General features: G+C 40.2%; 1 long non-coding RNA gene across 1 annotated transcript; it reads right to left on the bottom strand.

The window, feature by feature from the left end:
• Positions 1–2017: 2017 nt before the first annotated feature.
• On the bottom strand, positions 2018–3193 carry LOC118491721. The gene is made up of 3 exons (XR_004892088.1): positions 2339–3193; positions 2204–2255; positions 2018–2093 (listed from the first exon to the last, which is right to left on the bottom strand). It is a non-coding gene; the product is annotated as an uncharacterized LOC118491721 (long non-coding RNA).
• Positions 3194–18411: the final 15218 nt, after the last annotated feature.

Raw genomic sequence — 18411 nt, 5'->3', positions numbered from 1 at the left:
TCAATCAAGTGTTGAAGCATAGTATCTCATGATCCGAAGAGTAATGTTTACCAATCGAGTAGCATACTCGACCGAACATCACTTCGTCAATACCATACCTCAGGAAGTTTGAAAAGTGAGACGCCGTGTGCTAGCCGATCGGCTGGCCCGGTCGATCGGCTGGCATGTCCGATCGGCTGGGCTGTTCGAACAGCCTAGCCGTTCGGCCAGCAAGTCTGACCTGGTCGGCCTTTCGTCTAACTCTTGGCTGTTTAATTACTTGTTGTCATATCGAGGTAGTTTGATAACGAGTTGAACTATGATATCCTCTGTTCCTACTCGTTTCTTTGGCTCAGACAGGAATCACCCAAGTCCGGCCGGTGAACGGTTCGGAACGTCGGTTTAGAGTTTAACCCATCGTCGGTGAACCTTGTATGTAGAATCCGAATCTTGAAACTCTCAACTGTTAGAATGATTAGTTAGCCGGTTCAAGCTCCGTTTCTACCGGTTTTAAGGTTTTGAGTGTAAAAGGTTGAAGAAAGTTGGAAAATATTCATAAAAATGTTAAGATTCTTACAAATCTTAGTGTGTTTATGTGGAAACCGGTCAGATCTAGGCTATTCATGGTTGAATGAGGCCAAAGTTGGTGTTCTTCAAGAACAACATGATGACATCACCCAAGAACACTTAGATCTTGGTGATTTCACGGTTAGAAATCAAGTTTTGAAAGATAGAAAGGTGTAGAATCATGCAGTGATAAAAAATGTACAAGAATTAGAGTGAAAACTTACCGAAGTTGAGAGAAATCTGAGAAAAGGTGAAGAAGAAGGCTGGTTCGGTCAGAGCTTTCCAAAAATAGAAAGTGGGACAATGACAGCCCTATTTATAGGCTCCAAAAGAGGAAAGTGGTAGCCGATCGGCCAGGAGCTCCGATCGAATGGGCTGCTCGATCGGCTAGGAAGATGCTAGCCGATCGGCTGGCTTGTTCGACCAGGATGCCTCCTGTTCGACCGCGACCCACTTTGAGCGTTTCGCGACGATTTTCGATGTTTCGATTTCGATGGACGATGATACGAATACGATAGAGTTCCTAGTCAAATTACTTTCAGTCTCAACCACTATATCTTACATACAATCTTCTACAAGTCACGTTTCGATGTCGGTTTCGATTGATTCGCTTGAATACCACACCAAACATATAAGTAAACACGCACAAGTAACACATAAGGCACACACACACGTAATACAATACCAGAGTTCACATAATTCGAGTCTCGAGTTTGATTGGTGAATCGATTAGCTTGATTATTGATTGATTAACTTTATCGCATTGTTACTTTCTACTATTCACAGTCGTAAATCGGTCGCATTGATTAAACATTCGATCACTTCGATTCTTTCTGATTACAACACTTACTCCACATAATACAAAAAGTAAAAAGAAACATTAGCAGTCAAAGAAGTCAAAGTTGACTCAGACTTTGACTTTGACTTTGACATTCGAAAACACGGGGTGTTACACTTCAAAGTTCCAAACCAAGCTGTCAAACCACCAGAACGAACCCTTTGGATATCAAACCAACCGACTTGCTTCAGTTTTGGGCGGCTTGAACCAACTATTTAAAAAAAAGCAAAACCATTAGTATATTATGAAAATTTTCCATTGATAATTAGGATTCAATATTATAATACATATACATATACATAACTACATATTCCAAAAATATAAATATAATAGAAGTTAAACAACCGATTCCCATATTAAATGTACGCTTCATTTCAGCATCTTCAATGTTTCCGGACTGGAAAAGGAACAACAGTTAGAAAATATTTATTAAAAAGCTGAATGTTTTAGACAAAAAGGTGTCCCAGGTCATCTCAAACAGACTCGAACCCATTTTGACCAATTATCCGACTCGAAACCATTTTGACAACATCGTCTTTACCTTTACAAATGTAAGCGAGGTGAATAAGCAAAGGATATTGATCCATTTATTGGTTAAAGTTGAAAATTTATAATTTAAGTAAAAAAAGAAAATGTAGTGTACCCATGCTTGTTATTTTACGACCACTGCCTTCCCTCGCTTTCTTTTCTTCCTCTTCCTTAATGAGAACTTATCATATAAAAGTAATTATTAGTTATTACAAAAAGGTTTCATATGATCAGGTATGAAATAAAAATAGATGACAATTAGAATATGAGCAAAGCTTAGATGACACTTACGGGCAACATTTTCTTTAACACGCTGACGCCTTGCCTCCAGCATAGCTATCTCCTGAAAACAACATGATAAATTTTGTCAACAAATAATAAAGCAAATCCACAATACATCTTCATAGACAAAGAGATGAAACTCACCAATAAAGTTAAATAACTTGTTCGGTTTACACGGTTAGTTCAAAGTTCCAAACCAAGCTGTCAAACCACCAGAACCGAACCCTTTAGATATCAAACCAACCGACTTGGTTCGTTTTGGGCGGCTTGAACCAAGTATTTAAAAAAAAAAAACCATTAGTATACTATGAAAATTTTCCATTGATAATTAGGATTCAATATTATAATACATATACATATACATAACTACATATTCCAAAAATATAAATAGAATAGAAGTTAAACAACCGATTCAGTTTACAAGGCCAGTACCAAACCACATCATTAATCCGGGAACACCATACCTTAACCGAAACATTTAGATATCAAACTGGGCAACTTGCTTCGATTTGGGCATTTCAACAACAAAAGTAAAAGTAGAAATTCCAACAAAAAAACTGGTTTAGGACTGAAACCGAAAAAAAAACCCGAAATCGGCTGGTTTAGTATGCAATATTATTTTCTCACTGGATTAACACAACTATACAGACAATATTTCCCAATACTTACCTTCCACCTGACCAGCCAGTGTTAACAAACCATCCAGTTGCACCATGGTTATTTGTTTATCTTTATCTCAAAATTCAAGCATCGAGGTGTACTTCCTAAATAGAACATACCGTTAATATATATCCAACTTTAGTACATTACAGATTTAAATAAAATTTATTTTTTCCCAACCAATGTATCGCTGTCTATAGCATTCATAAAAGCAAGCCAAAAGCCCTAAATTCACAAACCAATATCTCGGTCCTCAACATGTAGCCTAAGTAATCAAGCATGAAGAATCATTGTAGGTCCCTAAATCGGAGGATCGATTTTCACCACAAAATCCTTGTTTATAACAAACAAAGTTAAGTGTGCGGAATCCACTTAACTAAGCCAAATCAAACATAGAACAAAGAGAAGACAGTGGTTAACCAAAGAAACACAATCGTTTGATTAACTGGATGAGAATTCACAACTGATACAAACATAGTTTACACAAAGTGACCTTCGGGGTATTCTCTCATCTCTAAGACTAAACTGTGACATACCTGTGCCTTATATAGCAGATGGGCTGAATAACTTGACGAAACTGAAAGTGGGCTAACGAAACAGAAGTAAGCCCAATAATAAGCCCAATAGTCAACGAATCACATTTGATTCGTTGACCACCTTGACGAAACAGAACCAAATGTCACCATCTCTGTTTCGTCGACATGTACTTGACGAAACAGAGTGTTTCGCCAAGGCCTGCAAATAGTTAACTGTTTCTGCAAACCACATGCAGCAGAAACAGAAGGCACAAATACTCATACAAATGACAGATATACCCTCAATATGCAACATGCATAGTTTTACTACCAAATACATAACAAAGAGACAAACACGTCAGACACAAGCGGATAGGAGGATATCCGACTTGGTCGACTGCGAATACAGACTCGATAACTGATAAAGACCGTACAAAATACACATAATTACAAGACTAGTAACAGACACACAAAAAATGCATCAACAAACTCCCCCTTGTCTGTTGCTTGTCTTCGGTCTTCATATCTTTCTTCTTCAGTGACGTTCGGACCAGGAACTGCCCGAATGGATTCCCCTGTAATAGCAATAGCAAGCAACGCGCTGAAACTTCAGTGCCTGGTGTGCGTCCTTGTCCTCATAAAAGATGTCGTGCCGGTACAACTTGGCGATGTCGGATGCAGACATATTCACCAGCCACATTGGATCCAATATCCTGAAGTTCTTATCATCATTGAAAACAATAACTGCCTCATGCGTGTCTGAATCATAGCACCATAAGCGCATATCACCAAGAAAATCCTGCTGCATCGGCATTAACGGAATCTTTTCAACCACTCTCACCGGCTCGTACACAAGCCTGTATCTCCCGGTGTTGGTTTCCGGATCAAGCGTGAACTTTATCTGTTGATGTCTGGGGAACTGAGGCTTGTAAGACTTGTCTTTCCACCCCGATTTCTTGTTCATTCGAATCAATCGTTCAAATAGCGTCGCGCCATCAAATTTGAGCGATTAATGAGATCTATCTTTGTCAAGGCAGCCACATCATAAAATGGCAAAGATAAGATGCTCAGCAGCGACCTAAAATACTGCATCCCGAACTCCCGCTTGATTGCAACACAATGGATTTCTTGAACAAACATCCAACATAGAATCCGCCCACTAGGCTTAGCCTTTTCCAGCTGTAAGAAGTCAACTTGTGTAGCCTCTGGAACAGGCTTTGAGACCTTAGACAGAAACCGTTGACGCCACGCAGTGAACGCATCCGTGGCATTCTCTGAAGTATCACGGTTCTTCAGATGTTCATCAATATCTTCAACGTTGTCTTTCAACCAGTCTTCATCAAACGGAGCAAATTCGGTACCATCCTGTCTAACATACGATGATTTCTTCACATCACCCTCGAAGACAATCTCATCAACGTTCTCCCACATTTGCAGACTCTGGCTCACTCGGCATCTTTTCAATTTCTTCATCATCAACGTCTCGCATTGCTTTCAAGGTGATCAATTGTTGAGGCGTGAGATCATCAACAATCTCACCCTCTTCAAGAGATTCTCCGATAACCGGATGCACAGCCTGCAATGCTAAATCAGCTGAACTAGGGACAGAGGGTGTACCAGCTAAAGCTTCAAGTAGTTGTTCTTCACCAACAGTTCCGCTGGATGTTCCTTGAGATGACCCTAGTGCTGATGGCTGATAGACGATTACAGCAGATGAAGTACCGACTGGGGGTTGCTGTGGTGTAGCAGCTGAATCAGGATTCCCTTGATCCTCAGGATCTTCATCCCTTTTCTGCAGAATTTCTTGCTGCTTACACCTGTCCTCCCACAAGGTAGCAACTCTTTTACGGAGAAAATCGAAGTTAGCACTCATCTTCCTGGCCCCTTCAAGTATTGTGGTATTTCGCGAGTCATACCACTCTTTCATCACATCACATCTATTCTCAGGTCTTCAGCCAATTTTTGGAGAACCGAACTCCTTCTATCCCTTTCAGCTTCGGAAGCTTTCATCCTTTCATTTTCAGCTTTAAGACGATCGATCTCTGCTTGTTGGCGTTGGATAGTAGCTTCCTGTTCACCAACAGTAGCTTTCAGCCTATCAATCTCTACCTGATGATGGATTTGATCATTCTTCGTGATACGAATAAAATCAGTCTGTCTTTGAATGCGGTCTGCTGCAGCCTCATATTGACGGAACAGAAAATCATTCTTTTCTTCTTGAGTCATCTCCGAGTAGATCCTTTGACGTTCACTACTCGGTTGTTGAGAAGTGGTTGCTCTGATTACAGCAGCCATGGATCGTTGTGGAATAATCTGCGGAGATACGGTTTGCCAGGAGGAGAAGATACTACAGGTGGTTCTGGAATAGGAGCTTGTGGCACAGAACCTCGGAGGAGGTACTCAAGTATCTCCGAGCTTTCTTTTCTTCTGACGCTCTGCTGATTTTTGGCTTTTCCTTTTCTTGCACGTTCTGTTTCAAGATCAGAAGGAACATATTCCGGATCATCTTCCTGCCTGATCTTCCTGTATCTTCTTACCCCACGTTCATCCAGATACATCTTGTATCCAGGTTCAAGTAAGAGATCATCATCATAGTCTGAATCAGCCTCATCATCACCACCGGCTGATGTGTCACCAGCTGACACTCCCCCTGAGGTACCACCACTGAAGTACCACCAGTAGTTCCTACGCTTGATGCACCAACAGTACCGGCATCACCACCATCACCACCATTACCACCTTCATCATCACTGTCGCTTTCTGATTCATCAGACACATCCGGTTCTGGACCAAACTTCTACTCATCATCTTTTTTAGCTCAGGCTCTTCATTATCAGACTGACTATCCTCATGACGCCACTTGTTGTCTGCAGGAGCAACGTACGCTGTGTTATGAAGAGCACCAAATAATTTTCTTGGAGGAACGCTCTCCTTGTATCTTTTATGAGCTAAGTTCTTGATAATTCGTAATGAGTTGAAGTTCATAGCTTCTATCTTCAGCACATCATTGTCTGCTTTTGGAAGACTTGGATGTTGAACATTCATTATCATCTGCAGAAAACGTGGATACATCCAATACTTGCTTCCAATGGTCCTGTTCTTTCCAGTTCTTGTCAGATTCTCCTTCATGTTCCCAAAGATGAACCCTGAGATGCTAAACGGTTTGTTTAGCACTAAGGCCACCATGAGACCCACGAGTTCGTTGCTAACCATGTCGTAACCGGCCCGTTTGTTGCTCAAACACTGGATCAGAACGTGTAGCAGAAACTTGTATCTTAGCGCAGATCACCCTTGTTAATTTGCATACTAAAGATATCTCCGGTGCATTTCATCCGTAATAAACACCCTCGCGTACACATAATCGGTACAGAAACTGGAGCGTCCAGAATATCTTGTAGCTGAAGAACTTCATTTAGAATATCAGGGACACGATCACATCCACATTTTCAACACGTCCACTGATGACTTCTTTGCCATCAACCTGACCAACATTCGCCGAATCCCAGAATGCCTTGACGAGAGACTTGTATACTGGCGTTGAGAAGTAACCGCATAGTTGATACGAGATTCCGGATCCACTTGGTAATGTCTTTTAATTCAGTAAGTTTATCCTCCAGATCCAAGTAAGCAATCTGGTTATGGCGTTTTTCAGACATGATTTCCTCTCTGTTTTGTTCTCCTTCTTTGTCGTCGGCTTCCTTTTACCTTCTTTAGGTGCCATCTGCAATTTGAAAACGTCCACAATAAGCACACTCACTTACATATACATTTGGACATGTATGGATACAAATTCATGTATCCACTTGACAGACAGACTGTCAATCCATGTCCACTGTGAACAATTTCAAACTGTGAAATTTTCTAAGGCATGGTCGGCGAAACAGGAATCATTGACGAAACAGAAAATGGTTTGACGAAACAGAGTCTGATTGTTGACCAAATCTGTTTGTTGACCCACTGTGATTCGTCAAAGATCCTTTGACGAAACAGAAATTGCATTTGACGAAACAGAACTTGGTTGTTGACCGTTCTGATTCGTTGACCATTCTGATTCGCCAAACAAACCCTTGACGAAACAGAAGACTGTTTGACCATTTCCTTTTCGTTGACAATTGTGATTCGTCAAACATTTGATTCGCCGACTGTCTGTTTCCCCAAACATCTGATTCGCCGACTATCTGATTCGCCGGAGTTAGGGTTTGAAATTGGGCGTTTCGCCGAATGGGGTTTAAACGAAGTGCAGTTCATAAAAACTTACTAAGTGTTATCTGTTTATCCCAAACCGAGTACAAATCATGCCAAAAACAGATAAGGGTTTGATTTTCAGTCAAAAACCCATTCAATATGATAAATCCACTACAAACCTTAATCCCCTGTTTGCTATACAAACCCAAACCCGAATCAGATGCATAACAAACACACATGCACTTAGATTAACAGTTTTGGAAGAAATCGCAACAAGTTTAATATCAAGCATATAATATCAAAGGAAAACAGGTCTGTAAGAGGTTTCCGATGGTCTCCGGTGAAAACCGATGGTGCACAATACGAAAATCATAATTATAAACAGTTTTCACCTTTGAAATATGTGAGATTCTGATGAAAATCGGATGATTTGTGAGAAAAATGGGTAACCGAAAGTATGGGTTTTGTGTGTTTGGAGAGAAGATGAACAGTTGAACTTGAGTGGTTTGAAAAAAGTAACCATCTCTACTGACATGAAAGACTTTTACACCGACTCCCTTTTGGCGAAACGGAAATTGACGAAACAAACATGGGCTTTGACGAACAAAGTCTTGGCCTGGACTTGGCTTGTATGTTTAGCCCATGACGAAACAGATTTTGGGCTCTCTGTTTCGTCAACAGCTCGACAGATTGTCTGTTTCGTCAACCACCAAACAGGTTGACTAAATACTGACCAAGTCTCACATTTTGACTTTGACCAGTTCAGTTTCGTAAAATACTTTGTTTCGTCGACTATATTTTGATTCGTCAACTTCCTTTTCAAAATCACCAAGGCATGAAACAGTTTGCATACTGCACACAGGTTTTAGCAATTAACCATTTTGACATTAGTTTGAGTTTTCAAAAACAAGAATGATTTATGAAGTAGGCTTCAGGCTTCCGGTCATAAACACCAAGCAACATTTTTGGCATAATCAAAAACAAGCTTAAACACTACACGACAAATAATTCTTAAAATGCTGAAAACTAAACAAATGCAATTGAAATTGACAAGATAAACAACTGTACAGATGCAACTTGCGAGTTTCAAGGATAAGGAATCATACCAGCTTACAATCTTAGTCAACATGATTTGATTTCTATTTAAAGTTCTTGATAAGTATACTACCTCGATTATCGATATTGTTGTCCACATAAACTCATGCTTATCAAACGTAATCACACTTAGGAGATACGCTTTACGGTAAGAGTTATACTTACAAGTCGATGTGAATCCACTTCACGACACATTCCCGTATCAAGGTATGCACGAGAATTCATCTTACCGGTGAGTATACCGATTATCATCTGTTTGACCGTATAAGATGTGAGATACTCACTTATTTGATTTGAAAACCAAGCCCTATGTGATAGAATCACTTATTGATGAGAACTTGATTTCGATGCATGAGGGCACAGGAGCAAGTCCGTGAACAGGTCAGTACTTTCGTACAGCAGAGAGACGAACTTGACTCCCGGATAAATGTGATATTTTATCACTTATTTGTTTGGACATGTGATTGTTATCACTTATTGAGGTCGGATGCAATATGTACACGTATGTATGGTATCATGGAAGATCTATACTTGCGTCCCCGTTATTTTTCGGTAAAAGATACAACCATGATACCCAGATGATAAGCAGCATAAAGACCGAATATCATTTCGGTACCAAGACCATATGCCAATGAATGGTTCCCACCTGACTTGAAGTCTGTTAGGTTTGTATCATCCTGCACATTTTAGTTTGATTGTGAGCCTATCATATATCGTTAGAAGAGATACTTATCATTTGTTTAACGATTTTTAAACATGTGACCGACCACACCAGTGAATATCATCACCTTCCTTTTTCCAAGAAACTCATTTTTGGTTTTTTTTTTTAATGAAAAGGCAAATCATAAAGACATCTTTGGATTTTTGAGTTTTTCTAATGTTTTTGTATTTTCTTGAAATTTTCTCCCCCTAAAATGCTAAAAGATTACGAAAACGAAAATCTTTTTGTATTTTTCGAATTTTGAAAAGAAAATATTTACGAAAACGATTAGCCAAAGTGGTTTACTCGGGTATCACCTTAATGCCGTTGACCAAAAGTAGATAATCAAACCGTGATTTATCAAATGCTTTTGTAAACAGGTCGGCACGTTGATCGGTGGGGATATGAACAACATCGATTAATCTTTTGTCAAAACATCACGTATGAAGTGATATTTAATTTCGATGTGTTTGGTCTTGGAATGCTGCACAGGATTTCTAGTGATCTGTAAGGCAGCATTATTATCAACAAAAATAGGAGTAGATAGGAATTCAAAACCGTAGTCACGCATTTGTTGTTGTATCCACAAGACTTGGGAGCAACAACTGGAGGCAGCAATGTATTCTGCTTCACAGGTTGATGTAGCAACACATGTTTGCTTCTGCACTGCCACGTAACCAGGCGACTTCCTAAGAACTGACATCCTGCTGTTGTTGATTTGCCGTCAATTTTGCAACCGCCGAAATCAGAATCACTGTAGCAGTCAAATCAAAGCTATCATCCCTAGGGTACCAAAGACCGGTGTCTGGGCATCCCTTCAAATAGCGAAAAATCCTTTTTGCAGCTGACAAATGGGAGGCCTTCGGATTAGCTTGATATCTTGCGAGCAGGCACGTTGGATACATGATGTCAGGCCTCGAAGCAGTAAGATACATGAGAGATCCGATCATGGCACGATAATAGGAGGAGTTGACGCTTTCACCCTTCAAATCCGGAGTAATCCCGTGATTGCGAAGTGGGGTACCAATGGGCGTTGCATCTGACATCTGGAACCGGCTCAAGATGTCACCAACATATTTAGTCTGATGGATGAATATCCCAGACTCGGTTTGCTGAACTTGTAGGCCTAAAAAGAAATTCATCTCCCCCATAGCGCTCATCTCGAACTTTCTTGCATAATACGCTCGAATTGCCTGCACAAAGATTCGTTAGTAGAACCAAATATGATATCATCAACGTATACCTGCACCAGCAGAAGATCTCCATTTTGTTCTTTGATAAAGAGGGTGCAATCAATAAGACCTCGTCGAAATCCATTCTCCAGAAGATAGTTGGATAGGGTGCGTACCAAGCTCTAGGTGCTTGATGTAAACCATAAAGACTTGTTGAGCAACTAAACCCGATCAGGATGGACAGGATCTTCGAAACCTGGAGGCTGTTCGACATACACCTCTTCTTGAACTATCCCATGAAGAAAAGCACTTTTGACATCCATCTGATAGACTTTGAATCCTTTAAATGAAGCGTAAGCAAGAAAGATCCGAATAGCTTCCAGACGTGCAACTGGTGCATAAACTTCATTGTAGTCAATCCCTCGATCTGACAAAGCCCTGAACGACCAATCTTGCCTTGTTACGAATAACCACTCCACGATCGTCCTTCTTGCATTTGAAAACCCATCGCGTGCCAATTTCTTGTTTTCTGGTCTTTCAACAAGCTTCCAAACACCAAGCTTTTGAAATTGCTGCAGTTCCTCCTGCATGGCTTCAACCCAAGCATTATCCTTCAACTTCTTTCCACGATTTTGGGTTCTTCTTGTGACACGTAACACGCGAAGGACCAATCATTCTGAAGACCAGATTCTCTAATGGCTGAATACAAACCATCATTCTGGTTGTTTCTCAGCTGATTACCGTCTGCACACCGCGTTGGACATCTCCTATAATTTCTGCTTGGATGGATATCGTGAATCCTCATTTCAGGATTTCAGAAACACGTGAATTGATACCCAAATTGTTAAAATTAAGATCAACAACCAACTCCACACCAGGAATGTGTGTAGAAGTGGATGCATTCCCTTCAGCAGTGTCTATATTCTGCACATGAGGTGTATCAACAGAGGCACCTTGAACAGGAGCAACTGGAGCTGAAGATCCTTCTGCTGCATCATGATATTCATCATCTTCCGAAGACTCATTGTAATCAGCAACATCTTCAAATACCTCATTCTGTACCGTATTGTTAACCGATGAAGAACCTTGTGGGCCAACAAAACGGTCTAACCAATGGCGAGTCAGCAGCGTTGTCACTTTCAAATAGCATTCTAGCAGCTGCTGATTCTTCGTCAAAGGTTGGCAGATTGAAGGAGTCAAACAGTCCATCATAATCGAACATCCACGGATCACCCGGAGCCCTAACAGGACTCGTGTACCTTTGAACTCTGACTTCACTCCATAGCTCAATCTTTTTGGTAGCCAGATTCCAAACACGAAAATTCGGAGTAGCATATCCAAGGAAGAAACCCTCGATAGCCTTCGCTCCAAACTTTCCATCCGGCTCAATCATAGTACATGGAGCACCAAAAGGTTCTAGTAAGAAAGATCCGGTTTCCTTTTCTAAGGAGTTCGAAACAAGTTTTGCCATGTCTCTTTACTGTAAGAACTCGGTTAGAGTGTAGCATGCAGTCGACACAGCCTCCCCCCAGAAAACGAACAGGGAGTTCCGACTCTACTAACATTGTTCTTGCAGTTTCAATTATCGTCCGATTCTTCCACTCCGTGACACCATTTTGTTGTGGAGTGTAACGAGAACTGTATTCATGAAGGATGCCTTAGAAGTACAGAACTCATCCATAACTTGATTCTTGAATTCGGTTCCATTGTCGCTTCGATCCTCTTCACTTTCAACGAAAGAGATTCTCCAACATAGTAAGAAGATCCTTGAGGATGCCAGGAGTTTCACTCTTGTTGCCATGAAGGATACCCAAGAAAATCTAGAATAGTCATCGGTAACCACTAGACAATAAGCATCTCCGAAGGTTGTCTTGGCTTCATAGGTCCAAAAAGGTCCATATGAAGACGTTCGAGAGGCATGCTGACAGTGTTGATTTCTTCAAAGGGTGAGACTTCTTCGTTTGCTTCCCTTTTTGGCACGAGACACAAATATCTTGTAAATGAAAACTTCTCACATGCACACCATTCACAAGATTGTTTTTCACCAAATGGTTCATCTTCCTCAAGTGAATGTGCCCCATTCTTCTGTGCCAAGATATAGACTCCTTTTCTGTGGCTTTCGAGACAAAGCAAGTGACTTTGCAGATGTTGTAATCGCTTGGCTCATATCGAGAATATAAAGATCATTAACTATCAGAGCCAATAAGAGAATCCATTCTTTGGAATTTGAACCCAGGTTTAAGCACATAACAACGATCATCAAAATGCACGGTGAACTTTTTATCGCAGATTTGCGACACACTGAGAAGATTATGATCAATTTGACGAACATAATTGATCTTATCGAAGCACACAATACCATTGGAGATACTTCCCTCTCTAGTGATGTATCCGCCTTTGTCTCCCGCAAATGCGACATAGCCTCCTCTAATATTTCTCACGTCGTATTAGAAGCCGTAAGTCGCCAGTCATGTGCCTGGATGCTCCACTATCAACAATCAAAGACTATTAATAGTTCCTCCTGGAACACCCTGCACATGTCGTTTAAAGATCAGTTGAGGATGGGACCCAAGCCTTAGTGGTCTTGGGTCGTCCTGAGCATCACGAAACGTGATCTCAATTTCTGATGATTCTCAAGCACAACTGCTCCCCCTGAATTATCACCCGTCTTAGGTTCCAAGTTTGTTTTGCTTACCAGATTGAGTGTTGTAAACAGTTTTTGAAGCTTCTGGTTTTACTGGTTGTGAAACACTTGTTCCCTTTTAACTGTTTTAACTTCAGATTTCAAAGCTTTTCAACAGTTTTTATGTTCTTACGTCGTTGTTTAGTTTCTTGTTCTTTAACTGTTCTTTTATCACGTTTTGGTGAAACTGAATGACGTGAGGGTGAACTTTTTAGGTGGTGCTTTCTCAACAAATTTATCCTTTGGAGTGTTTGGGCAATTTTTAATGATATGCCCAAACTCTCCACATTTAAAGCATGTTCTCCTTTCCACAAATTTAGGAGAATTTGATTGACCACAAGATGTCGAACCCGTGGAACCTGAGGTAATAACCTTTTCATCACACCCTTTGTATGTGAGTGTAATTGTTATCACTGTTACGTTTTAAGATCGTGACTTGTTGTACAAAATCGTGTTTGATTTGTTCTCAAAAGTCTCAATCTTATCAGTACCCTTGGATGACACGAAATTTGACATCTTTCACTTTCTTTGAAACCGAGCTCCTTTCGTTTCAGATTTCATTTGAGAGACATTAGGCTTTTGAGCTCGCTTGACAGGTTGTTTACCATTAGAAGCACTAGGTTGTTGAGTGTTGGTGATTTTTTGATTTCCAAACTGTTTTCTGATCTCAGCCTTAGGAATTGGATCACATTGTGTTACAACAATTCCCGGAAGTGTTTTTCCCAAAAATTTGTTGTGTTATCTTCAAAGACTTTATCAATCAAAGATTGATTGACATTTCAATTGGAAAATCGCGATCTGAGTAGATTTTATCACCACCAACCAACGTATACAACACAGTACTGCTTTTAACAGCAGACACAGACGTCTTGTTAACTTTGACAGGATCTATCACTTGTTTTACAACTGATGGAACAACAGAGTATCAGGATCACAAAGAATGTGATTCTCAAGTGGAATTACTACTCCTTTCATCTTGTCAAGTGATTTATCCTGATCACTTACATCCAATTCTGATTCATCATCCGATGACTCATAGTCCTCAATAATTGGAGGACTTTGTATCATGGATGTTGAGGTTTCTTGTTGCTTAGAGGATGTGTTTAAAACTGTCCGGTTTGAACCCTAGGCCAGTAGAAAATTCCTCAAAATTAAGAGGCACACTGGGTTCATACCGTGGCATATCTTCTTCATCAGGCATTTTGGTATAATTATGTCTCAAGGGGGCGGACACTTCTCATACCCTACGCCTTTCTTGTTTCCTTTCATTGTTGAACATCGATGAATGTGATCAAGCACAAATCGGGAAGTTAGAATAACTTTCCAATTCTGTTTGATTGCATCATGTTCGCACTTGGCAATGGCTAGTTGCTTTTGGTTTCCTCAACAATATTTATGTACTCATTTATACTCACTTGTTTATGGTAAACCACTTTGTTCACTTCGGACACGCTTTTCTTTAATGTTTCGATTACAGATTTAAATTTTTTTCGTTCCGAGTTAAAGCCATATTTGCCTCTTTGCATTTAGATAGTTCAACAAGCAAATTTTGGTTATGACTATGAAGCTTTTCTGACTCAAGCTTCATATCTGCACATGATTTACAAACAATAGGAGCAGGAGTTTCAGTATTTACCTGACTCGAAGAGGCTGAGACATTTGCCATAAAGGCTGTTTGAAAAGAAAAAGATCCATCTTCAGAAAAGAATTTCTCCATTTCCTTAGATACAGCAGCAGCCTTCTTGATCAGAACTGATTTCTGACATTTTAACTCCTCAGCTTCATTTAATAAATCTTGAACATCAGACCCTGCTTCCTCCTTCACATCAGGCTCAGATTGATTATCCCCAGAAATAGAACCTTCTTCATCAGAACTCCCAGAATAACCAGAACTGTCGTCACTATCAGAAAACTCTTCCTTATGAACATGCTTGATGTGATTGATAATCTTTGCATAACATGCTGTTCCACCTCCTTGATCACCTTCCCCAAACTGCACTGACCAGTCACATCCTTCATCAGCTTGAACAGTCAAAGCCGATTGGGATTTGATGGTCCGGACTGGCTCTGATTGTTGTTGACTGCCACAATCCTCCTGTCACGATTCTCTTGCTGGGCATTCACATTTGAAGTACTCGTCTGGTTTCTGAATGGGTTATGATTGCCTTGTTTAGTCGGTCGGGTGCACTCACGTTTGAAGTGCCCTTTCTCGCCACAATTATCAAACCCGTACTTCGTATCTTTCTTCCCTTCCAACGAAGTTCTTCCAGTTCGAGCCATGAAGTCTTTTGCCCTTCTAATTGCACTAGCAAAAGCCCATTTGATATCCATCAACTCCATTTCATCCTTGTCGATCTGTTGATAATCTTCGTGGGTCATGTTGATATTTCCAATCTGACCTGCTACTAAACCACAATAAGCACTGACCATTGTATTGATAAGTTCCATATGCTCCTTTGCTACTTCAATGCTAACTTGAGAAAGTTTTGAAGTGTCGACTCGGATAGTGTTTGGGTTTTGAGGTTGAGCATTGTTGGTATAATGAGCTTGTTGTTGTGGTTGTGATGGGACAGGAATGTAAGCCCTCGGATCAAATTGAGGTTGTGCGGGATTAACTTGAGGTGAAGGTTGTGATGTTGGAATATAAGCCCTCGGATCGAATTGAGGTTGTGCAGGATTAGCTTGAGGTACAGGTTGTGGTGTTGGAATATAAGCCCTTGGATCAAAAACCGGAGTAGGAGCTGACTGAGGAAACGGAAAGGAACTTGTATTGGACACAAATGCAATTTTGGTTGTTGAGCAGCAGCGGCTCTGGCCAAGGCATCGAAACCGGGAAGATACATTTCTGTATTTTGAGGAGCAGGAACTCGTTTAGCTTTCCGGATTTCTTCATCATTCTTGTGTTCCAGCTTTTGAATGAATTCATAGATGTTGACTGTATTCAGAGTACCCGTATGCTTCAGCAGTTCAATAAATGAACTCCACTTTGGAGGTAGAGCATCAGCAAATCTAGTCACCATTTCCTGTTGAGAAGCTATAACCTCATAAGCAAACATTTCACTAATCAAGTGATAAAAACGTGTAGTCATATCATTTAGAGTCTCATTTTCCAAAAACTGAAATGATTCAAATTCTTTCTTTAACAAATCATGGCGAGATTTTCGAGCAGCTGCATTGCCTTCTCCTCTTGCTACTAAAGCCTCCCATAAAGTTTTCGTGTCTTTGCAGTAAGAGAACTGATGATAAATTTCTTTGGTGAGCGCTTGTGTAAGAATTGCAAAAGCCTTTTTCTCCAAGTCATAGGCTTTCTTTTGATCTTCAAGCATATTAGCATAACCCTCCGAAGTGGATGCTGCAACTTCCAGATCAGGATTGAATGCATTGATGAAACACGTCCAAAGTTCGGTGCTTTGCCCTTGAACATATGTGTGAAAGCGGCTTTTCCATGATGGAAAATCGTTCATATGGTTCAACTTTGGTGGACGATTGTTGCTGCCCGTTTCACTTTCACTAAGCAGAAGATTTTGAATACTTTGACTTTGATTGGATACCAACGCCCATTGACTTGCACTGATCGCTGATTGTGGAAACATACTTCTTGCCCATGCTGCTGCGGAAGTTTGATCTTGACCGGGCTGTGGGTCCGTACTCAGTCCCAAGGACTTGTGCAACTCATGATTGATGTATACTAGTGGAAAACCTGAATAAACACTTGAAAACACACTGTTATGATGAACTTGCAAACCTTCTGTTGAAAATTGACAATTTTCTCGACGAAACACTTTCTACGAAACAGAATGTTGTATTGACGAAATGACTGATGACGAAACAGATTTTGTTTCGTCAAAGAAGTTTGGCGAATCAGATGTTTGATTCGTCAAAAGAACCTTTGGCGAAACACCTGTGATTCGTCGAAGGGAACTTTGGCGAAACACTTTTGATTCGTCGAAGAAACTTTGGCGAAACACTTTTTTGATTCGGTGACTTCTTGATTCGTCGAGAGCAGATTCGTCAAAAAGGTTGTCAGAGGTTGGTGAAAGTTGGTGAATTGTTTATACACTGTCTGTCAAGTCACACGATTTTCAACCCATGCTTTTCTACCAACTTAGAAGTATGGTGGGTAATAGGGTATGTTTCAACACTTTTCAAAACACCTAAACCTTATCACTTGGATTAAAAAGTTACTTTATCAAGAACACTATGAACTTCTTATGAATATATGAAGAACACAAGAACAACCGGTGAATTTTATACTTTCCGAACACAGATTTTTGTTTAAGACTTTCAACCAAAACCAACAGTTTATATGTGTACACTCAAACTAGCATGGTTTTTGGCAAAACTCTTAACAAGCAAACAATATCTACTAATTTTAAGGTTTCTTTTTCCAGAAAATATAAAGTTTTCAAGAACACTTTTTGAGCAAAACACAAACACAAGACAACCAAACCGAACTATGTTTGATTTTAAACAAGGATAAGAGCCACGGCTCTGATACCACTTGTAGGTCCCTAAATCGGAGGATCGATTTTCACCACAAAATCCTTGTTTATAACAAACAAAGTTAAGTGTGCGGAATCCACTTAACTAAGCCAAATCAAACATAGAACAAAGAGAAGACAGTGGTTAACCAAAGAAACACAATCGTTTGATTAACTGGATGAGAATTCACAACTGATACAAACACAGTTTACACAAAGTGACCTTCAGGGTATTCTCTCATCTCTAAGACTAAACTGTGACATACCTGTGCCTTATATAGCAGATGCGCTGAATAACTTGACGAAACTGAAAGTGGGCTGACGAAACAGAAGTAAGCCCAATAATAAGCCCAACAGTCAACGAATCACATTTGATTCGTTGACCACCTTGACGAAACAGAACCAAATGTCACCATCTCTGTTTCGTCGACATGTACTTGACGAAACAGAGTGTTTCGCCAAGGCCTGCAAATAGTTAACTGTTTCTGCAAACACACATGCAGCAGAAAGAGAAGGCACAAATACTCATACAAATGACAGATATACCCTCAATATGCAACATGCATAGTTTTACTACCAAATACATAACAAAGAGACAAACACGTCAGACACAAGCGGATAGGAGGATATCCGACTCGGTCGACTGCAAATACAGACTCGATAACTGATAAAGACCGTACAAAATACACATAATTACAAGACTAGTAACAGACACAAAAAAAATGC

Source organism: Helianthus annuus, chromosome 4, assembly GCF_002127325.2.
Source record: "Helianthus annuus cultivar XRQ/B chromosome 4, HanXRQr2.0-SUNRISE, whole genome shotgun sequence".
Taxonomy (NCBI): domain Eukaryota; kingdom Viridiplantae; phylum Streptophyta; class Magnoliopsida; order Asterales; family Asteraceae; genus Helianthus; species Helianthus annuus.
This window is presented reverse-complemented; position numbering and strand designations above follow the sequence as displayed.